At 48.3% G+C, this 24,472-nt stretch overlaps 1 protein-coding gene across 1 annotated transcript in view; it reads right to left on the reverse strand.

Annotated features, from left to right (window-relative positions):
* PER2 (period circadian regulator 2) overlaps positions 1-24,472 on the reverse strand; it is a 161,992-nt gene that overhangs the window by 1,902 nt on the left and 135,618 nt on the right. The window lies entirely within an intron of this gene.

A 24,472-nucleotide genomic window follows, 5' to 3' on the forward strand; every position in this document is an offset into this window, starting at 1 on the left:
ACTTCTTACAAGGATGGTCGAAAATGGGAACTTCAGTAGGGATGCATTTTTTTCACCTCTAACCCCATCAATTAGTTATGGGCGCATGCATTTTTTTCACCTCTAACCCCATCAATTAGTTATGGGCGCCCAGTTCTGCCATTAGATATAACTCTGGAGGGCCTCACCAAAACGGAGAATCCACTGGGATTTTTTGGCAGACAACTCCTGCTGCCTGCCTTATACACCTAGTCCTACACATAGGTGTAGACCACCTATATGGGGACAGACTGACCTCGCCACACAGAACTTTGGGGCTGCAGTGGCCATATATACTCCAGGCAAAGAGTAAATACAACTCTGTATCGAGTCTCACTAACTTACATCAGTCGCAACACGTCACTAATCCTTATGCACCTTTCTACCAAGCGCTATTAGGGGGTTGCGCCACGTTTGCAGCCCCCCAAATTTTTTCCATTTAGTTTTAGAAAAATAATATAGTATGCCGCTACTACGGTACTAAGGGTACCGTCACACAGTGGCATTTTGATCGCTACGACGGCACGATCCGTGACGCTCCAGCATCGTAACAATATCGCTCCAGCGTCGTAGACTGCTGTCACACTTTGCAATGTACGACGCTGGAGCGATAATTTCATGACGTATGTGCGATGTAGAAGCCGTTGGTTACTATGCGCACATCGTATACAATATTGTGCACACCTTTGTTACACCATGCGATCATGCCGCCACAGCGGGACACTAGACGACGAAAGAAAGTTTCAAACGATCTGCTACGACGTACGATTCTCAGCGGGGTCCCTGATTGCAGGAGCGTGTCAGACACAGCGAGATCGCTGGAACGTCACGGATATATCGCTGGAACGTCACAAATCGTGCCGTCGTAGCGATCAAAATGCCACTGTGTGACGGTACCCTAAGGCTGCACCGACCTGTTTTACCCAGATTCTCCTCCCAGTCAGAATGTTTGATCTGCTACTCAGTAACAGAAGCACCACAATGTTTTGGGGACAGGCGTCCGCTGTGCATACTGACTGCACCATACCACTTTAGAGATTATTTGTTTAGATCAGGGGTGGGGAACCTCAGGCCCCAGGGCCATTTACGGCCCTCGATGACCTTTCATGAGGCCCCCGGGCAGATTCTCAGGGACCGCATTCTTGGGAAGGGAGGTTGTTAAATATTAATTATTACCGTAATTGAATTATTCTTATTCTGCACTGAGCACATTGCTTCTTGCTGACATTACAAACAGCTATTTCTGTGTATGTAGCTCACAGTATAAGTTAACACCATATACAGAGAACACGGGATCTGTGGGACATATAAATAACGTCTCTTAGGAGGGTGGGGGCCTTTTGTCACGTGGGAGCTGTCACCTCCTGCCTTCACCATCATTTTCCATGGACATGAGACAAGTCACAAGGAACAACAGCTGGTAGCCATGCCATGATTCTACTCCATGCCATGATGACTTCAGACTTCACACAGACAGACGGTTTTACCATTCAGGACCTTGGGAAGGATGAGTAACAAGACAAGCGCTGATATTTACACATGGACAATCTGTTTGTAACTATTTCATCTATTTTTATGTTTTGCTGCAATGTGGTTTTACTGTGGACAATTCAATAAACCACTATACTTTTTATGAGAATACCATGACATTTTTCTTTAAGAGTAAGCACCTGGTGAATAGTCCTGATTAAATAAATGTGCGAAATAAGCATTTTTTGAAGGGCATGCAATGAAAGATTACGTCCTGACACCAGTGCCAGAGTCAGGAAGCACTTTGTGGTGGAGTTTGTACGGCCCCCGAAGGATGATATAAATATCGAAATGGCAGAAAAAAAAAAAGATTTCCCACCCCTGGTTTAGAGAGACCAGTTTTAAAAGGGCTGTCTAGTGAAAACAAATGATCTACCCGCAGCATAGGTGATATCTTGCTGATCGCTGGAGGTTCGGCCGCTCGGATCCACACCTACTGGAAGGGCAAGGTACTTGTATCTCAGTTACAAATGGAACAGCAGGTCAGATGCCCGACCGCAGCTCCATTCATGGCCTATGAGGCTATCGGAAAAAGCCAAGTGCATCGACCTGCAGCCCCCATAGGAAATGAAGGATCGGTGGTCAAGCATAAGCAGTAATGCTCCATTACAACAGGGATGAAAGTTCTGCTGATCGGTGAGGGTCCCATCAGATAGACCCTCTCTGATCAACAAGCCATGAATTATTCTCTGAATAGGCGATACTGGTTTTTCCTAGGCGGCCCCTTTAACAGTGTTTTTAATAGAACTGCGAGTGCTGCAATAACTTGCCAATAGGGGGGCTGGCGGTTCCGCGTCCACACTAAGGCAAATATGGGTGAGGTTCATTCCTTATAACATCTTTACCATCCTGTAACGGTAGCCCATGTATGGTGGCTATCTGTAACTGTTAGTTATATGTTACTGAGAACTTGAACCTCTGGCCGATATACTTTATGTTTGTGTGGGTGTAGGAACATTTTACCTGGATCCTTGAACAATAGTGAGAAACCCTCTTTTTGTATAACTACCTTTGTATTGCTATACGTAGATTGTTTTATGATGAAGTATCTAATAAATGTTATACTGTTTTATTTATGAATGAGCCTCTTTGACTCCATTTGCTTTATTGTCCATAGATTATTGGGAGTTGCTCCGCATTAGATTATATGTTGCTCTAATCTATATATTTAATAACTTGCCAATAGCAGACGATTGGAATTTTACAATTACCGCATCTTGAAGGCCATTACTGGACCAATCCCAGGTGTATGAATATTAAAGGGAAGGTGCCACCAGTTTTCTTGTAGTTTGTTTTTTTGTGAAATTAAGCTTAAAATAGTAAATAAAATTTATTAATGCAATGTTTGCACTGTTTGCAAACATTTCTATATGAAAAATATTATATATTTTCTTACAAATATATATATATATATATATATATACCACTAGGGGGGCATTTTCTGTTTTAGACCTCAAGCAGCTATAGTGAGACTTACCAGCTTTACTGTTAGCAGCAAAATTGGGGCAGTAACTGCTGACATCACCTTTTCCCTCCCCTTTTGGGTGGTCTAATATCCCTGGGGCAGAATGAAGAGCAGCATCACAGGGTAGAGCCATTTTGTGTGTGACTGCCCTGTGACCTGCTATCACCAGCAGTTACTGCATCAGAGGCACAGCTTGTTTACAGAGGAGCAGAACACAGAGGACTGGAGGAAGAGTGAAGACATGTGGTGTGTATGGAGCAGCATTATCTGAGCAGAGCTGTCTGTGACTCATCCATCAGTAAGATAAGGAGATCCAGGTCTGCAGTGAATGGCCAGGCATTGTGGAGGGAGGGGAGAGATACATTGGTATGGCCGAGAGAGACCTGTAGAATGATGAGTGTGAGACACATATGGAGCGTGATGGGGAGAGAGATACACATGGAACAGTAGGGGTGAGACACATATGGAGCGTGATGGGGAGAGAGATACACATGGAACAGCAGGGGTGAGACACATATGGAGCGTGATGGGGAGAGAGATACACATGGAACAGCAGGGGTGAGACACATGGAGCGTGATGGGGAGAGAGATACACATGGAATAGCAGGGGTGACACATATGGAGCGTGATGGGGAGAGAGATACACATGGAACAGCAGGGGTGAGACACATGGAGCGTGATGGGGAGAGAGATACACATGGAATAGCGGGGGTGAGACACATATGGAGCGTGATGGGGACAGAGATCACACATAACAAGGCCAGCTCCAGGTTTTTGAGGGCCCCGGGCGAAAGAGTCTCAGTGGGCCCCCCTCTTTAACACATACCACAATTCATGATGCACAGATACAGCAGAGAAATATACCACAGCCAAATAGCATATATCACCGGCCACGTAGTATATTGCCCAGCCACGTAGTATATAACACAGCCACATAGTATGTAGCACAGGCCACGTAGTATATAGCACAGCCCACGCAGTATATAACAGCCACGTAGTATGTAGCACAGCTCACACAGTATATAACACAGCTCGCACAGTATATTGCACAGCCCGGCACGCAGTATATAACACAGCCCACGCAGTAATATAACACAGCCACACAGTATATAGCACAGCCCACGCAGTATATAACACAGCCACGTAGTATGTTGTATGTAGCACAGTTCACGTAGTATATAACACAGCTCACGCAGTATATTGCACAGCCTGGCACGCAGTATATAGCACAGCCCGGCACGCAGTATATAACACAGCCCACACAGTAATATAACACAGCCACGCAGTATACAGCACAGCCCGGCATGCAGTATATAACACAGCCCACGCAGTAATATAACACAGCCCACACAGTAATATAACACAGCCCACGCAGTAATATAACAACTGTTTGCAAACATTTCTATATGAAAAATATTATATATTTTCTTACAAATATATATATATACCACTAGGGGGGCATTTTCTGTTTTAGACCTCAAGCAGCTATAGTGAGACTTACCAGCTTTACTGTTAGCAGCAAAATTGGGGCAGTAACTGCTGACATCACCTTTTCCCTCCCCTTTTGGGTGGTCTAATATCCCTGGGGCAGAATGAAGAGCAGCATCACAGGGCAGAGCCATTTTGTGTGTGACTGCCCTGTGACCTGCTATCACCAGCAGTTACTGCATCAGAGGCACAGCTTGTTTACAGAGGAGCAGAACACAGAGGACTGGAGGAAGAGTGAAGACATGTGGTGTGTATGGAGCAGCATTATCTGAGCAGAGCTGTCTGTGACTCATCCATCAGTAAGATAAGGAGATCCAGGTCTGCAGTGAATGGCCAGGCATTGTGGAGGGAGGGGAGAGATACATTGGTATGGCCGAGAGAGACCTGTAGAATGATGAGTGTGAGACACATATGGAGCGTGATGGGGAGAGAGATACACATGGAACAGCAGGGGTGAGACACATGGAGCGTGATGGGGAGAGAGATACACATGGAACAGTAGGGGTGAGACACATGGAGCGTGATGGGGAGAGAGATACACATGGAACAGCAGGGGTGAGACACATATGGAGCGTGATGGGGAGAGATACACATGGAACAGCAGGGGTGAGACACATATGGAGCGTGATGAGGAGAGAGATACACATGGAACAGCAGGGGTGAGACACATATGGAGCGTGATGGGGAGAGAGATACACATGGAACAGCAGGGGTGAGACACATGGAGCGTGATGGGGAAAGATACAGATGGAACAGCAGGGGTGAGACACATATGGAGCGTGACGGGGAGAGAGATACACATGGAACAGCAGGGGTGAGACACATGGAGCGTGATGGGGAGAGAGATACACATGGAACAGCAGGGGTGAGACACATATGGAGCGTGATGGGGAAAGATACAGATGGAACAGCAGGGGTGAGACACATATGGAGCGTGACGGGGAGAGAGATACACATGGAACAGCAGGGGTGAGACACATGGAGTGTGATGGGGAGAGAGATACACATGGAACAGCAGAGGGGTGAGACACATGGAGCGTGATGGGGAGAGATACACATGGAACAGCAGGGGTGAGACACATGGAGTGTGATGGGGAGAGAGAAACACATGGAACAGCAGGGGTGAGACACATGGAGTGTGATGGGGAGAGAGAAACATATGGAACAGCAGGGGTGAGACACATGGAGTGTGATGGGGAGAGAGATACACATGGAACAGCAGAGGGGTGAGACACATGGAGCGTGATGGGGAGAGATACACATGGAACAGCAGGGGTGAGACACATGGAGTGTGATGGGGAGAGAGAAACACATGGAACAGCAGGGGTGAGACACATGGAGCGTGATGGGGGGAGAGATACACATGGAACAGCAGGGGTGAGACATGGAGCGTGACGGGGAGAGAGATAAACATGGAACAGCATGGGCGAGACACATGGAGCGTGATGGGGAGAGAGATACACATGGAACAGCAGGGGTGACACACATATGGAGCGTGATGGGGAGAGAGATACACATCGAGCGTGATGGGGAGAGAGATACACATGGAACAGCAGGGGTGAGACATGGAGCGTGATGGGGAGAGATACACATGGAACAGCAGGGGTGAGACATGGAGCGTGATGGGGAGAGATATACAGATGGAACAGCAGGGGTGAGACACATGGAGCGTAATGGGTAGAAAGATACACATGGAATAGCAGGGGTGAGACACATGGAGCATGATGGGGAGAGAGATACACATGGAACAGCAGGGGTGAGACATGGAGCGTGATGGGGAGAGATATACAGATGGAACAGCAGGGGTGAGACACATGGAGCGTGATGGGGAGAAAGATACACATGGAATAGCAGGGGTGAGACACATGGAGTGTGATGGGGAGAGAGATACACATGGAACAGCAGGGGTGAGACATGGAGCGTGATGGGGAGAGAGATACACATAGAACAGCAGGGGTGAGACACATGGAGCGTGATGGGGAGAGAGATACACATGGAATAGCAGGGGTGAGACACATGGAGCGTGACGGGGAGAGAGATAAACATGGAACAGCATGGGCGAGACACATGGAGCGTGATGGGGAGAGAGATACACATGGAACAGCAGGGGTGACACATGGAGCGTGATCGGGAGAGAGATACACATGGAGCGTGATGGGGAGAGAGATACACATGGAACAGCAGGGGTGAGACATGGAGCGTGATGGGGAGAGAGATACACATGGAACAGCAGGGGTGAGACATGGAGCGTGATGGGGAGAGATATACAGATGGAATAGCAGGGGTGAGACACATGGAGCGTGATGGGGAGAGAGATACACATGGAACAGCAGGGGTGAGACACATGGAGTGTGATGGGGAGAGAGATACACATGGAACAGCAGGTGTGAGACATATGGAGCGTGATGGGGAGAGAGATACACATGGAACAGCAGGGGTCAGACACATGGAGCGTGATGGGGAGAGAGATACACATGGAACAGCAGGGGTGAGACACATGGAGCGTGATGGGGAGAGAGATACACATGGAATAGCGGGGGTGAGACACATATGGAGCGTGATGGGGACAGAGATCACACATAACAAGGCCAGCTCCAGGTTTTTGAGGGCCTCGGGCGAAAGAGTCTCAGTGGGCCCCCCTCTTTAACACATACCACAATTCATGATGCACAGATACAGCAGAGAAATATACCACAGCCAAATAGCATATAGCACCGGCCACGTAGTATATTGCCCAGCCACGTAGTATATAACACAGCCACATAGTATGTAGCACAGCCACGTAGTATATAGCACAGCCACGTAGTATATAGCACAGGCCACGTAGTATATAGCACAGCCCACGCAGTATATAACAGCCACGTAGTATGTAGCACAGCTCACGCAGTATATAACACAGCTCGCACAGTATATTGCACAGCCCAGCACGCAGTATATAACACAGCCCACGCAGTAATATAACACAGCCACACAGTATATAGCACAGCCCACGCAGTATATAACACAGCCACGTAGTATGTTGTATGTAGCACAGTTCACGTAGTATATAACACAGCTCACGCAGTATATTGCACAGCCTGGCACGCAGTATATAGCACAGCCCGGCACACAGTATATAACACAGCCCACGCAGTAATATAACACAGCCACGCAGTATACAGCACAGCCCGGCATGCAGTATATAACACAGCCCACGCAGTAATATAACACAGCCCACGCAGTAATATAACACAGTCCACGCAGTAATATAACACAGCCCACGCAGTAATACAACACAGCCCACGCAGCAATATAACAGCCCACGCAGTAATATAACACAGCCCACACAGTAATATAAAAGCCCACGCAGTAATATAACACAGCCCACGCAGTAATATAACACAGCCCACACAGTAATATAACACAGCCCACGCAGTAATATAACACAGTCCACGCAGTAATATAACACAGCCCACGCAGTAATGTAACATCGGACATAGCCCAATGGGAGCAGTAGTCTCATCGGTCCGTGCCTGCTTTTTTACCGCAGGTCACCGCTGCAGGTCAGTCAGTTGCGGAATCACACTGACATCTGCCAGCATGGTCCCGCAGCGCTGTGACCGACAGTAGCGTTACCGCAGGTGACAGTCACAGCTGTAGGGGTCACCCTGACATGTGACAGCATGACCCCCGCAGCTCCTGTTATCGCAAGCACTGAGCTGTGTGTGCAATGGGAAAAGACATGCAGGGAGAGAGGAGTGCATAGGAGGGAGAGCGACCCATGGGGAGTGAGACTTGCAGGGGGGAGAGTGACCCATGAGGAGTGAGACATGCAAGGGGGAGAGGAGGGAGAGTGACCCATGGGGAGTGAGACATGCAAGAGGAAGAGGAGTGCATAGGAGGGAGAGCGACCCATGGGGAGCGAGACATGCAGGGGGGAGAGGAGGGAGAGTGACCCATGGGGAGTGAGACATGCAGGGGGGAGAGGAGGGAGAGTGACTCATGGGGAGTGAAACATGCAGGGGGGAGAGGAGTGCATAGGAGGGAGAGCGACCCATGGGGAGTGAGACATGCAGGGGGGAGAGGAGGGAGAGTGACCCATGGGGAGTGAGACATGCAGGGGGGAGAGGAGTGCATAGGAGGGAGAGCGACCCATGGGGAGCGAGACATGCAGGGGGGAGAGGAGGGAGAGTGACCCATGGGGAGTGAGACATGCAGGGGGGAGAGGAGGAAGAGTGACTCATGGGGAGTGAAACATGCAGGGGGGAGAGGAGTGCATAGGAGGGAGAGCGACCCATGGGGAGTGAGACATGCAGGGGGGAGAGGAGGGAGAGTGACCCATGGGGAGTGAGACATGCAGGGGGGAGAGGAGTGCATAGGAGGGAGAGCGACCCATGGGGAGTGAGACATGCAGGGGGGAGAGGAGGGAGAGTGACTCATGGGGAGTGAGACATGCAGGGGGGAGAGGAGGGAGAGTGACTCATGGGGAGTGAAACATGCAGGGGGGAGAGGAGTGCATAGGAGGGAGAGCGACCCATGGGGAGTGAGACATGCAGGGGGGAGAGGAGGGAGAGTGACCCATGGGGAGTGAAACATGCAGGGGGGAGAGGAGTGCATAGGAGGGATAGCGACCCATGGGGAGTGAGACATGCAGGGGGGAGAGGAGGGAGAGTGACCCATGGGGAGTGAGACATGCAGGGGGGAGAGGAGGGAGAGTGACTCATGGGGAGTGAAACATGCAAGAGGGAGAGGAGTGCATAGGAGGGAGAGTGAACCATGGGGAGTGAGACATGCAAGGAGGAGAGGAGGGAGAGCGACCCATGGGGAGTGAGACATGCAGGGGGAGAGCAACCCATGGGGAGTGAGACATGCAGGGGAAGAGGAGAGCGACCCATGGGGAGTGAGACATGCAGGGGGGAGAGCAACCCATGGGGAGTGAGACATGCAGGGGGAGAGGAGGGAGAGCGACCCATGGGGAGTGGACATGCAGGGGTGAGAGCAACCCATGGGGAGTGAGACATGCAAGGGGGGGAGAGGAAGAGCGACTCATGGGGAGAGAGACATGCAGGGGGGAGAGGAGTGCATAGGATCGAGAGCGACCTATGGGGAGAGAGACATGCAGGGGGAGAGAGCGAACAGGCACAGGGGGATGGAGAGCACACATGGGGCGAGAGACAGCACCCATGGGGAGAGTCAGTCACCTCCAGGGTCACAGAGGGAAATATATGGGGGAAGGAACAGGGTGACTGCAGCACAGAGTATTTCAGGAGAGCAGTGTGCTGGCCTGTGGGAGATCACAGAGGAGATATATGGGGGAAGGATATATGATCCCTGCTGTGTGCATGCTACTCCTCTCCCATGTTTTGTGAATAACATTCTTGCCATCCCCCTTCCCCCACCTTAATCCCTGTCCTGTCAGCTGTCCTGCTCTCTCTCCAGATGTCAGCTCCCTCTCTGCAGGCTGTGAATGCAGCTTACCGGAGATCAGGGGGGCTGTGTGTGAGGGGGGAGGCGGAGACAGAGCAGGAGAAGCACACAGGGCAGCGTGTGAGGAGCAGAGGATGTCTGCTCAGGACGCACAGTGCAGAGCCTGGAGTACAGAGGAGCAGGGAGGTAAGGCTACGTTCACACTAGTGTTGCGCCGCCCTGCGTCGGCGACGCAACGCACGAAAAAAACGCACGTTTTGCGACGCGTGCGTCGTTTTTTGACCAAAATCGGACGCACAGCGTCGGAAACGACACCCTAAAAACGCACGCGTCCCCTATGTTAAACATAGGGGCGCGTCGCCGGCGCAACAGCGACGCACATTGGCGGAACGCCAATGTGAGCGTAGCCTAAATCACCCGCACACCCCACTCTCCATCCTTCGGCCCCAGTGAGCAGCGCTTCTGTCCTGCTATAGAGAGTAGGTGGAGCTCGGCAGATAGCACTGGGCTATAATAAAATGGCGGCCAGTCACAACTACAGCAGTGAGTTGTGCAGCCCACAGAGGCGTGCCCAGCTCACTGCTAATGCTGCTGCAATGTTGGAGATAGGGTCCGCGGCGGTCTATTATCTCCTATGTCCATGGGGTGCCGTAATATGACACGGATAGTGTCGTGCTACTGCTGTGAAACCAAGAGGTCAGACCCCAGTGCATTCTTTAAACTCATATAACACGAAATCTGTTTCACATGCATTTAAAACTTGGTTATAGCAGCATATTATGCTACATTACAGTGATTTATTAATGATCTACAAACGCGGTACCTTCCCTTTAAGGAATTACTACTTAAGCAAAGTTCACAGAGTTTAGCCAGAATCCAATATATTCCCAGTAAGTAACGCACGTGCATGGCCTAATCCCTTTGTGTACTACTTACAGGACACCACCTATAAAAGCAACCACCACCTGTCACAACCATATGTACATTTCAGGATCTTTAACCCCTTAGCGACCGCCGATACGCCTTTTAACGGCGGCCGCTAAGGGTACTTAAACCACAGCGCCGTTAATTAACGGCGCTGTGGAAAAAGTACATAGCGCCCCCCAGAGGCCGATTTTCTCCGGGGTCTCGGCTGCCGGGGGTAGCCGAGACCCCAGAGAACATGATTCGGGGTGTTTTTAACCCTCCCCGCATTTGCGATCGCCGGTAATTAACCGTTTACCGGCGATCGCAAAAAAAAAAAAAAAAAAGCGATCTCTTTTTAATTTCTCTGTCCTCCGATGTGATCGCACATCGGAGGACAGAGAAAAGGGGTCCCAGGTGGCCCCCCAATACTCACCTAGCTCCCCCGATGCTCCTCGTGTCTCCCGGTGGGCGCCGCCATCTTCAAAATGGCGGGCGCATGCGCAGTGCGCCCGCCGGCCGGCACCGGGAGAATCTTTGGGGTCTCGGCTGCCGGGGGTAGCCGAGACCCCAAAGAGCATGATCGGGGTCGGTATTACCGACCCCTGTTTTGCGATCGCCGGTAATTAACTGTTTACCGGCGACCGCAAAAAAAAAAAAAAAAAGTAAAGTGTAATTCTCTGTCCTCTGATGTGATCGCACATCAGAGGACAGAGAAATAGGGGGATTCGGGGACCCTAGCATACTCACCTAGGTCCCTGGATCCTCTTGCTGCTCCTCCTGGCCGCCGGCAGAAGAAAATGGCGGGCGCATGCCCAGTGCGCCCGCCATCTGTCTCCATCTGCCGGCCGGCAGGAAAACAGCAGTTGGGGCTAAAATTAGGGTTAGGGGTAGGGTTAGGGGTAGGGTTAGGGTAGGGGTAGGGCTAGGGTTAGGGCTAGGGTTAGGGCTAGGGTTGGGGCTAAATTTAGGGTTAGGGTTGGGGCTAAATTTAGGGTTAGGGTTGGGGCTAAATTTAGGGTTAGGCTTCTTTCACACTTCCGTCGGTACGGAGCCGTCGCAATGCGTCGGCCCGACATACCGACGCACGTTGTGAAAATTGTGCACAACGTGGGCAGCAGCTGTAGTTTTTCAAAGCATCCGCTGCCCAATCTATGTCCTGGGGCTGAGGGGGCGGAGTTACGGCCACGCATGCGCGGTCAGAAATGGCGGATGCGACGTACAAAAAAACGTTTCATTGAACTTTTTTTGTGCCGACGCTCCGCCAAAACACAACTGATCCAGTGCACGACGGACGCGACGTGTGGCCATCCGTCACGATCCGTCGGCAATGCAAGTCTATGGGCAAAAACCGCATCCTGCGGGCACATTTGCAGGATCCGTTTCTTGTCCAAAACGACGGATTGCGACGGAATGCCAAACGACGCAAGTGTGAAAGTAGCCTTAGGGCTAGGGTTAGGGTTGGGGCTAAAGTTAGGGCTAGGGTTGGGGCTAAAGTTAGGGTTAGAGCTGGGATTAGGGTTAGGGTTTGGATTAGGGTTGGTATTAGGGTTAGGGTTGGCATTAGGGTTACGCTTGGGATTAGGGTTAGGTTTGGGATTAGGGTTAAGGTTAGGGTTGTGATTAGGGGTGTATTGGGATTAGGGTTAGGTTTGAGGTTAGGGTTGAGATTAGGATTAGGGGTGTGTTGGATTTAGGGTTTTGATTAGGGTTATGGTTAGGGTTGACATTAGGGTTGTTTTGGGGTAAGGGTTGTGATTATGGTTAGGGTTAGTGATTAGGATTATGGATCAGGTTGGGATTAGGGTTAGGGGTGTGTTGGGGTTAGGGTTGGAGCTAGAATTGGGGGGTTTCCACTGTTTAGGTACATCAGGGGGTCTCCAAACACGACAGCCAATTTTGCGCTCAAAAAGTCAAATGGTGCTCCCTCCCTTCTGAGCTCTGCCGTGCGCCCAAACAGTGGGTTACCCCCACATATGGGGCATCAGCGTACTCGGGATAAATTGGACAACAACTTCTGGGGTCCAATTTCTCTTGTTACCCTTGTGAAAATAAAAACTTGGGGGCTACAAAATCTTTTTTGTGAAAAAAAAAATATTTTTTATTTTCACGACTCTGCATTCTAAACTTCTGTGAAGCACTTGGGCATTCAAAGTTCTCACCACACATCTAGATAAGTTCCTTGGGGGGTCTAGTTTCCAAAATGGGGTCACTTGTGGGGGGTTACTACAGTTTAGGTACATCAGGGGCTCTGCAATCGCAACATAATGCCCACAGACCATTCTATCAAAGTCTGCATTCCAAAAAGGCGCTCCTTCCCTTCCGAGCTCTGCCGTGCGCCCAAACAGTGGTTTACCCCCACATATGGCGCATCAGCGTACTCGGGATAAATTGGACAATAACTATTGCAGTCCAATTTCTCCTGTTACCCTTGTGAAAATAAAAACTTGGGGGCTACAATATCTTTTTTGTGGAAAAAAAAATATTTTTTATTTTCACGACTCTGCATTCTAAACTTCTGTGAAGCACTTGGGCATTCAAAGTTCTCACCACACATCTAGATAAGTTCCTTGGGGGGTCTAGTTTCCAAAATGGGGTCACTTGTGGGGGATTTCTACTGTTTAGGCACATCAGGGGCTCTCCAAACGCGACATGGCGTCCGATCTCAATTCCAGCCAATTCTACACTGAAAAAGTAAAACGGCACTCCTTCACTTCCAAGCTCTGCGGTGCGCCCAAACAGTGGTTTACCCCCACATATGGGGTATTGGCGTATTCAGGAGAAATTGCATAACAAAATTTATGGTTACATTTCTGTTTTTACACTTGTGAAAATAAAAAAAATGGTTCTGAATTAAGATGTTTGCAAAAAAAAGTTAAATGTTCATTTTTTCCTTCCACATTGTTTCAGTTCCTGTGAAGCACGTAAAGGGTTAATAAACTTCTTGAATGTGGTTTTGAGAACCTTGAGGGGTGTAGTTTTTAGAATGGTGTCACACTTCGTTATTTTCTATCATATAGACCCCTCAAAATGACTTCAAATGTGATGTGGTCCCTAAAAAAATGGTGTAAAAATGAGAAATTGCTGGTCAACTTTTAACCCTTATAACTCCCTAACAAAAAAAAAATTTTGTTTCAAAAATTGTGCTGATGTAAAGTAGACATGTGGGAAATGTTATTTATTAACTATTTTTCGTGACATATCTCTCTGATTTAAGGGCATAAAAATACAAAGTTTGAAAATTGCAAAATTTTAAAAATTTTCGCCATATTTCCGTTTTTTTCATAAATAATCGCAAGTAATATCGAAGAAATGTTACCACTAACATGAAGTACAATATGTCACGAAAAAACCATCTCAGAATCAGCGGGATCCGTTGAAGCGTTCCAGAGTTATAACCTCATAAAGTGACAGTGGTCAGAATTGCAAAAATTGGCCTGGTCATTAAGTACCAAATTGGCTCTGTCACTAAGGGGTTAATCCACACGCAGATCTATATGTAGGCACTAGTGTTCTCAGCTCGGGAAAACCGTGTTCCAAAATTGTGCTGTGCCAGACAGACTCTGCTATTTCCAGAACAGACTTATTCCACAGCCAAATATACCATCTGCTGAGGATAATCCGATTAGCGAATTACCGAGCAGAACGTTGTGTATGGTCCTGGTGGAGTTAGGCATCTGCCCAACCTTACAGCTTAATATTTCTATGCTATGAAGTGATCGCAGCGATCACAGAGCAAAAACATCAATCAATCAAAGAATGAGAGCGATGGCGCCAAAGAGTATATACCGTACAGTACAGCACAGTACAGCTAAGGTGGGGCCCCGACATGGGATACTTACCACACACGGGGATATGAACACACACACAAAATGCGCCACACACTACCACGTGCTTGAACACATATAAAACCCTCAGCACACAATTCACCACAAATACAACAACCTCGCCGCATAAAATAGTTATTTTTGTGTACTCACCGTAAAATCCTTTTCTCCGAGCCAATCATTGGGGGACACAGGACCATGGGTGTTATGCTGCTGCCACTAGGAGGACACTAAGCAAATACACCATGAGAAGAAGGTCTTCCAGGTGCGATGATAAATACATATAGATGTAGGCTTTCTAGCGCTAATCATGGTAAATGGGGCCCTGAGATAGCAAGTCTGCGCAATTCGGTAATCGCCAGGGAACGTCGGCGACTAGTTGAACTAGGTCCGAACTGCATCCGGCGCGGCCAATCTGGCGCAATCAGGGTTACCGGTACCCTCTCCGCTCTGATCTTCTTGATGACTCTCGACAGTAAAGGAAGCGGGGGAAATATGTTCGGAAGCCGAAAATGATGCCACGGGAGTACGAGAGCATCTGCCCTGATGGCTGCCGGATCGTGGGACCGAGTTATGAAGTCGGGAAGTTTGGAATTTAGCCATGAGGCCATCAGATCCACATCCGGAATTCCCCAACGACAGCAGACCTGGTGGAGGATCTCCGGATGGAGACACCACTCCCCGGAGTCGATGCCTTGACAACTGAGGAAATCTGCCTCCCAATTGTCCACATCCGGGATGCGAACTGCAGAAACCATTGAGCGGTTTTCCTCGGCCCATCGGAGGATGTGGCCTACCTCGGTCATGGCTGCTTTGCTGCGGGTTCCCCCTTGGCGGTTGAAGTATGCCACTGCAGTGGCGTTGTCGGACTGAATTCTGATTGGGCGACCCGCCAGGAAGGGATGGAATTGGAGAAGCGCCAACCTATTGCCTGAATTTCCAAGATGTTGATCGGAAGACGTGATTCCTGGGGCGACCAGCGGCCCTAAGCAGTGTGTTGAAGGAACACCTCTCCCCAGCCTAGAAGACTGGCATCTGTTGTCAGAACTAACGAATGTACTGGAAGAAAGGATTTCCCTTGATTCAGGGAGGATGTGAATGTCCACCACCTGAGAGACTGTCTGACTCGCTGGGGAAGGAGGAACCGGCAGTCGAGGGAGAACTGGTTCCTGTCCCCAAATAGCCAGGAGGGCATGCTGTAGGGGGCGGAGGTGTAATTGAGCAAATGGAACCGCCTCCATAGCTGCTACCATCCTGCCGAGAACTCTCATACTGAAGCACAGAGAGTGAGTGCGAGGCTGAGAGAGCCTCTGAGCTTCTTGCTGTAAAACTGAGATCTTTTCCGGGGGAAGAAGAACCAACCCCCGGGATGAGTCGAGTATCATTCCTAGAAAGGAAATTCGCTGAGCCAGTACTGGGGAAGATTTTTTGAGGTTTATCTTCCAACCCAGGCAAGAGAGTATCTATTGTGATGTTCACGGCCTCCTCGCAGGTGCGGAAGGAGGGGCCTTTGATGAGGATATTGTCTAGATACTGTAGCACCACCATTCCTCGGGTGTGGAGTATGGCCATGGCAGCCGCCATGACCTTGGTGAATACCCTGGGGGCGATGGCGAGGCCGAAGGGCAGAGCATCAAATTGAAAGTGATCTTCCTGAACTGCGAAGCAAAGAAACCTTTGGCGAGAAGGTAAAATAGGAATGTGGAGGTACGCGTCCTGGATGTCTATAGACGCCAGGAACTTGCCTTTTTCATGGAGGCGATGACAGAACGAAGCGATTCCATCCGGAACCATAGCACCCTGACAAACTTGTTCAGCAGTTTTAGGTCCAGTATGGGCCGTACTGTACCTTCCTTCTTTGGAACAATGAAGAGGTTTGAATAAAAACATTGAAACCTTTCGCTTTGAGGGACCGGAATAATAACTCCATCTTTTCTCAGAGAGCTTATAGCTTGGAAGAACTCTGATGCTTTTGCCCTGGGAGGAGAAGACAGGAAAAAACGGTTTGGAGGACGAGATAAGAAGTCTATCTTGTATCCGGAGGACACTAGGTCGCGGACCCACTCATCATGAGCGACTAAGAACCACGCGGCACTGAAAAAAAGCAGGCAGCCGCCTACTTTGAGGGTGTCCCCCGAATACCAGAGGGAGTCATTGTGTGGAAGATGTGCTCGTTCTGGAGCTTCTGGATCCCAACTGCCTAGGCCTGCCTCTCCATCAAGGGAAAGGTTTATAAGAGGCCTGGGAACCTCTGTCTCTACGTTGTGCCCGGCCGAAACTGGGAGATGTGGAAGTAAAGGACCAGTTTGAGTTGTAACGAAAAAAAAAAAAATAAATAAAAAAAAATAATAATTCGGGACCGAGCCTGCTGTTGCTGGTTCCGAAAGGGCCGAAAGGGTATCTGCTGTGGAAGAAATTTACTCTTCCCTCCAGTGGCGTCGGAAATTAATTGGTCGAGCTTTTTGCCAAAAAAGGCGACCGCTCTGATATGGTAGAGAAGTCAATGACTTTTCGGAACCAGAATCCGCATGCCAGTCCCTGAACCATAAGGACCTCCGGATGGTGATGGCGTTTGCTGCTGCTTGAGAAGCGCAGTTAGCGGCATCCAGGGACGCGGTCACTACAAAATCTTCAGCTCTGGCTATCTGAGTAGCGAGGTGTGCTATCTCGGGGGGAAGATTGGTATCCAGCACTGCTGAAGGCAAGACCTCAGCCCAGTGGGAAATAGCCTTAGCCACCCCAGTAGTGGCAAAAGATGGGAAAAGTGCGGCTGCTGAGGCTTCAAAGGCTGAACGCGCCATATTGTCGATCGGTTGGGTTTTTAATAGAGGCGCCCTTCGAAGAGAATAAAACAGATTTAGTAGCCAGGCGCGATCGGGGGAGACTGCGACCAATCCTTTTCTTGGATCCTGGGCAAAGGGATATTTTGACTCCATGGCCTTCTGCCCTGTGAATCGTTTATCTGGACGGATCCTGTGAGATTCAACGATTTCCTTAAATTCGGGTTGAATGGCGAACACTCTGAGTTTGCTTGGTCCTCTTAAAGGACACGGCATGATCCGTTTTAGATAAAGGTTCCTCCTCAAGCTTCAAAGCCTTATTCACTGACTCAAGAGTCGAGAGTCTCCTGATCGTGATGAAATTCCTGATCTAGGGACGTATCAGAATCATCCTCTAAAACAAGTTCTCTACTAGAACCAATGGAAGGGGAGCGAGAAATGGAGCTCTCAAAACCCGAATCCCTGTGATCGTCTGGGGATATGGCATGAGTCCTTTTTTCTGGAAGAGCGAGAGCTCCTTGGCAAGGTACGACCCTTGGAGTACGAGGGGTTCTGACGATCGGAAGCGTCGTCCGAAATAGTGCCCTGGTTAGAGGAAGGGTCTCGGAACAAGTCTAAAGCTTTTGCCAGGGATGCCATAGACCGGGTAAGGGAGGTAGCCCACTCAGGGGGACTAAGCTCACTGGGTTCGGTATCAGTAACAGGTGGTTCCTGAGCAGTCACCGGTTCACAAGCTGTGCATAATGCAATATTGTGACCCCGGGGTAATGACACCTTACAAGAGGTACATGCTGCGAAGAACACAGTGTGGGTTTTCCCTGACTTTTTGTGAGGCTTTGATTGAGACATAGCATAGCTTGAGGAGAGCGCTTACTAACAGGGGAAGGGTTAAGCTATGTTTCTGCAGCTTACCCAGGTCCTGTGTCTTGAGTCCCCAGGGGAGGTCCGCAGTGTATGCACAGAAATCGCTAGTCCTGAAGGCTGTGATTCAAAAGGCTGGAGCAGCGCTGCAGCATTAGCCCTTTGGGTGTTCCAAGATGACCGCCGAGATCAGGAAGTGAGCGCGCTTCTCAGGGAACGAGAGGCGCAAGAAAGTGGGCGGCGGCATCTGCCGGTGGGCGTGGCCAAAACTCCGGCCTGTAGGAAAGGGAAAAGCCGGGGGCTAAATTTTAAACCTGCGGTTGCGGCCTGCAGAACCGCGACCGCTATTAGCGCCATTCTTAAGCCACACTCCTTCATTGAATTGCCAACACTGCGGACTACCCACGGACCCAGGCTTTAAGGTGCGGACCTCCTATACCCCAGAGACCAGGACCCCCCAGCGCCTCGGCCCCTGCAGTGTACTCATGGTAGATGCGGTGGGCCGGTGCTCAATCCGTCGCCATAGCCAGGGAGGGGGTGGAGAGCTTCTGCCGCCTTGCGTCATCCGCTATATCAGCGGTGATGCAGTGGGGGCTGCACAGACACCATACATATTTATGTCCGGCTATTCACCAGGCTCCAGGAGAGGTAGATGGAGGGCTACTCCATGTAGTCTGCTATGGAGGGGTGAGATTGGAACGCGAAGGAACCGTCGCCCGTAAGGTGAGCTCAGGGCTGGCATCCAACATTGCAGGAAAGGATATGGGAGGGACGCTCTACGTACTTGCCTGTTGATGATTTGGGGGAGATCGGTACCTAGAAAGGATCCATCGCCCCCATTCGCTCCGAATTTTTATTCTATTTTTTCTGAAGGGAAAAAATAGAATAAAAAGTAAAAAACTAAAATAAAAACGGTGGGGTCTGAAAGCAGACCCAAGTGCCTCCTACAGACACTAAGCAAGAACTGGTTCACTTAGAGCACTTAGAGGGTGTATACTGCAGGGGAGGAGTTATTCTTTCTGTATTTGCTTAGTGTCCTCCTAGTGGCAGCAGCGTAACACCCATGGTCCTGTGTCCCCCAATGAGGCATAGGAGAAAGTCGAAACACAAAAGTCGCCATTCAAAACTCACCAGGCGCAAAATTCGCCACATGCAAAACTAGGCTCAAGCAAAACTCGCCACACGTGCAAAACTCACCTCATGGAAAACTCGCCACACGCAAAACTTGCACACACGGAAAAATTGCCACATGCAAAAAAGTTGCAACACATGCAAAAGTTGCCTCACTCAAAACTTGCACATACTCAAAACGCACCACACATAAAACTCGCCACGCGCAAAACTCGCCATGCGCAAAACTTGCTGCACATAACTTGCTACACTAAACTGTCACATGCAACTCGACACAAAAAGTTGCTACACGCATGTCGCCACACAAAACTCATATCACAAAAGTCGCTACATGCATGTCGACACACGCAACTCAACACACACAACTAGACACATGAAACACACACAAGTCTGGTATTATCCTTCAAAAATAAAAATCTGATTAATAAGCAGACAAACTACAAGAGCAACAAATGCACCATATAGGAAATACGGCAGCTGTCAGTCACATGACCAGTCTATTATGTGTATGTGTGAGCTAATATATACTGCCGGGGGGGGGGGGGGGGGGGTGGTTTAGCTTCCTGTTCCTGTTGGCTGGGGATTTATCAGGCTGCCAATAGCAACCAATCACAGCTCAGCTTTTATTTTGCTACAGCTAATTAATCTGAGCTCTGATTGGTTAATATAGGCAACAAAGGACATTCTCAGTATAACAAAGCTTGTGTAAGGTAGTAGCATGTCAGTTAGGGTGTGTTGGTGGAAAGGCTGATGTCAGTCACATTATGTGAGAGGATATAGAAACTGTCAGTTACAGACTATTTTTACCACAATAATACCTCATAAGAAAAGGAATTCCATGGCCCAAATGTCAGCTGATGTGAAAAGAAAAGCTGCATTACGGGCCAATGAAAAATGTGAAGACCGAGAAACAAGGCTGACACACATGAGAACAGCAGCTGCTTCCTCAAGAGCCAATGAACTTTCTGAGGAGAGAGAAGCAAGGCTTGCAGACAAGAGAACAAGAGCTGCTTCCTCAAAAGCCAATGAGTCATCTGCTTCTATTAGCTTAGTTTTTGCCTTTTAATAATTACATTTCTATCTATTTGTTTTGTGGTTTTTGTGTGCAGAATCAATTTTTGTTAACACATTCTATTTTGCTAAAAGCAGTTATTAACCCGGGCAAAGCCGGAAAGTACAGCTAGTATATAATAAATCAGCTATTATTTGTAATGCCGGCATACGTAAATGTTCATGATTCCCTAATGTGCATTGCAATAATGATTCGATTTGTTGTAGAATTTTCTCCGGTATTGAACAGACTTCAGTCTCAGGTGTTTTTTTCAATGAATCTGTCATGTGTGAACATAACTTTAATTTTCTCAATTTGAATATAGTTGGATACAGTTAATATTAACAAAATTCAAGATCAGGTGAGTTGCACCCAAGTGCTCTTAGAGAGCTTAGTTATGTTTTTTCTGTGCTTGTTTATTACAACGGTCTTCAGTGCTTGTAGAGACCTGAATTACTGCCACAATGTCCATGGCCTGACGCAGTCTAAATATCGTACCCATGTTCAAAGGGATATGATTCGTCTGAAAGGTATTATCCAATCTTGGACCTTTGCAGCATATTGTCATCACATGTCGTAAATGTCAGAAAATGTCCTATTTCCCACTACCACTTGAAAGGGTTTATATCATTTTATGAAGTTCTGACGGATCATCAGGACATGCCACTTCATAATAGGGGAGGCTGTGAGGATTCAGCTATTAACCTTGGGGCCATGAAGCATGTGGTCAATGTTTGCTTTCTCTATAGGAGGATTTGTTAGATAAAGAGTACATATAACATACTGTAATAGTCCCCTCACAAGCAGAATTGAGCCCCTTAGACTTGATCATGAGACTAAACATAAGAAAAATTGACAGCACTCACTAAGTATGGACGCATGCTCTCGATCCAAGGAATTCACTTGGTAAGGCAACAGCAATCAAGAAAATTGAGAACAGCGTTCAGTCCAGGTGATGAAATTAAATATTTTGAGACTAAACATCTTTTTCACACATTTGTACATGGACAATCCAAAAGTGGAAAAGCTTTAACAAGCCACAGCATGTTTTCCTGCTGGGACCCCAGGTGTTCAGATGTGATCTGTAGGAAAACCCAACACTATGTGTCCAGTTTCCCAGCAGAGGCATCGGTGACAAAATGAAGCATTACAGTGTTCATCCAAATTAATGGGCTGTGTGTGTAATGCAGGACAGTCCAGGCCCTCCATAGCAGGAGAAGATCTATACAATAATGGGGGAGCAGTTAGAATGAAACATAGGTCAGAATAAATGTCCCTCACCCCCATCTCTATTAACTTGGTTTTCTTAAAGGGAATGTATAAACAGAAAATAATCCATTTCCCAATAAAAAACTACAGCCACCACCGTTACCACCTTTTTTTACAGTAGCCTTGCAACCTGCATGTAAGCCACCAATCCCCAGTGCGTAGCCCAAAAATACCATTTCTAATAACCTCCAAAAGTGCAGTCAGGTCTGAAGGCCGTCACTGGTCTTGCTCCGTGTCCTCTCTCCTTGCAGTCGCCGTCCCCCTGATCCACTTCACGTGAATTCAGTGCCCCCAATGTCGCTTCTGCATAGGCATACTTCGCTCTGCCCTTCACCAGCTTTACTTTTGTGTGATTCGTGCTTTTTTGTCCTCTCCTGGCGCAGCATGGCAGAGTGAAGACCGCCTGTGCTGGAGAGAGATGCCCTATGAGGGGATCATTAAGGCTATTTTTTGGGCTGTGCAGAGGGGATTAGGGGCTTATATGGAAGTTGCTAGACTACTGTTAAAGAAGTGGTAGAGGTGGTGGACGTAGTTTATACTGGAAAAAACTGATGACAAGTTCCTTTTAAATCAGGTTTGTGTGTTAAATGGTAATTCTCAAGTTATTCAATTGATTTAGTTAGTTGGACAGCCTGAAAATAAGCAAGTTTGCAAGTGACTTGCTTTTTCTGTCTGTGGTGATTCTCCTGCAATGAGAGCTTTTATCTTTCTTAGTGTACAGCAGGTTCCCACAGAGCTCGGCCACTAATGCCAGCTCACACCCTGGCTAATGTTGTAGCTACATGCTACGAGAGCGGGTTAACTAGGAACGTCCCATCCACCTCTCTCCAGTCTATTGATTTCTATACGATATAGAAAATGTTCAGCACAGCCTAAAGAGAGGAGGTGCTTAGATATAGGTTCCCAAACCTTAGTACGTGGAATAGTTACAACTAGCACACTCCAATGTGATGCAAAAAAGGGGGGTGTTTAATATACATACAGTATATTAATAGGGAATAGATTAATAGATTTGCATCAAAATGTGGTGAGTTTACTGGAAGAATTGCACTGAGAACAGTTACGAATGGTAGGTCAGTCCGACTAGCGGGAGAGGAAGAGACACGGGAGCCACGCGGTATCCACTATCTATCTATTAATTCTCACCGGGGTTCTACTACTATATATATTTTTCACGCTACATTTAGCACACTGATGAAGGTCCATTGCAGACCGAAACGTTTGTGACTACTGTATGCATACTAAACACCCCCCTTTTCTGCATCACATTGGAGTGTGCTAGTTGTAATTATTCCACATACTATTGATTTCTATACGGCAGCTTTCTGCTCATCTCCATCACAGTCAGCACTACTGTTATAAATCTCACAAATTCACCAGCCCCAGAATCCGTTTCTCCCAGATCAGGTCTTTTAATCACAGCTGTCACTTTCCTGAGCCGTGTGTTTGTTCAGATGTGTATTATCTATAATTTTGTGTGAAAACTCCAGAAAAAAAAATTGCTGAATGTAATATAGCAGAAATTGTGCTGAGCTTTATAGTTCTTCTAATACTTCAGTTGTGCTACGCATCATAATTGTCACTCAAGGAGGAGAAATCAGGACACGAAAGAGACTGCAAAGCTGTGTGCTGGCAAGAGAAATTGAGACTACCCCATTAATTTTTAGTTTTATAAAATCGAGCATTTTTTTTTTATGTCTCAATTTAAAAAAACAAATATATATATATATATATATATATATATATTTATATTAGATGGTGGCCCGATTCTAACGCATCGGGTATTCTAGAATATGCATGTCCACGTAGTATATTGCCCAGTCACGTAGTATTTTGCCCAGTCACGTAGTATTTTGCCCAGTCACGTAGTATAATGCTCCATGCAGTTATGGCCCCATAGATGCCCCACATAATGCTCCATGCAGTTCATTATGGCCCCATAGATGCCCCATATAATGCTCCATGCAGTTATGGCCCCATAAATGCCCCATATAATGCTCCATGCAGTTATGGCCCCATAGATGCCCCATATAATGCTCCATGCAGTTCATTATGGCCCCATAGATGCCCCATATAATGCTCCATGCAGTTCATTATGGCCCCATAGATGCCCCATATAATGCTCCATGCAGTTCATTATGGCCCCATAGATGCCCCATATAATGCTCCATGCAGTTATGGCCCCATAAATGCCCCATATAATGCTCCATGCAGTTCTGGCCCCATAGATGCCCCATATAATGCTCCATGCAGTTATGGCCCCATTTAATGCTCCATGCAGTTCTTTATGGCCCCATAGACGCTCCATACAGCATTGTGCCACATGTAATGCTGCTGCTGCAATAAAAAAAAAAAAATCACATACTCACCTCGTCGCTGCTCCTCTGCGTCCCGTCTCTCCGCACTGACTGTTCAGGCAGAGGGCGGAGCGCACACTAATACGTCATCGTGCCCTCTGACCTGCACAGTCACTGCAAGAGGACGGGAAGACGGAGCGGCGCCCGGCGGTTGGAACGCGGACAGGTGAATATGAAATACTCACCTGCTTCTGGCGCTCCTGACGCTGTCCCTGTCTGTCCCATGGTACCGCAGCTTCTTCGCGCCTGCGCGAGAAGGACCTGCCATGACGCAACGGTCACATGACCGTGACGTCATGGCAGATCCTTCTCGTTCAGGCGCGCAGGGCCTGTGATGTCGCAGTCACATGACCGTGACGTCATGGCAGGTCCTTCTCCCATACCAT

This window comes from Ranitomeya imitator, chromosome 5 (genome assembly GCF_032444005.1).
Source record: "Ranitomeya imitator isolate aRanImi1 chromosome 5, aRanImi1.pri, whole genome shotgun sequence".
Taxonomy (NCBI): domain Eukaryota; kingdom Metazoa; phylum Chordata; class Amphibia; order Anura; family Dendrobatidae; genus Ranitomeya; species Ranitomeya imitator.